Genomic DNA, 485 nt, shown 5'->3' with positions numbered 1-485 from the left:
GGACAACACTCGATATGGCGGTAAGGTTCAGACATGTTTCTTACGCTGATTTGAATCAGTTGAGAAATTAAAGTTTGTTCATGAAACTTACCTGACAGATATATATATAGCTGTATTCTCCGAAGTCCGACAGAATTTCAAAATTCGCGGCACACGCAGTGGGCGGCCAGGTGGTAGTACCCATTCCCGCCGCTGGGAGGCGGACATCAGGAACTATGCCCATTTTCTATTCATATTTTTTTCTGTCGCCGGTCGGTAAACAACTGTTTACAGACCTCCGCCTAGGATTTTGAAACTCCATTAGCCGCTTAAGTATCCTAATTATTCTTTCGATTATTGACTTGGATTTGTGGCTAGGCATACGCTATCGTAAATTTTTCATTGCATTTGATATCTGAAGCTAGTTAGCCTAGTTTCAGACTTTGTTGTCTGCTTGGGGTAAGGTGAAGCTACCGGAACTTTCGGTAGACACTCGCTTAGTATAT

This window comes from Macrobrachium nipponense, chromosome 45, assembly GCF_015104395.2.
Source record: "Macrobrachium nipponense isolate FS-2020 chromosome 45, ASM1510439v2, whole genome shotgun sequence".
In the NCBI taxonomy this organism is placed as follows: domain Eukaryota; kingdom Metazoa; phylum Arthropoda; class Malacostraca; order Decapoda; family Palaemonidae; genus Macrobrachium; species Macrobrachium nipponense.
The sequence above is the reverse complement of the archived record's forward strand: the minus strand, read 5'-3'. Positions refer to the sequence as shown.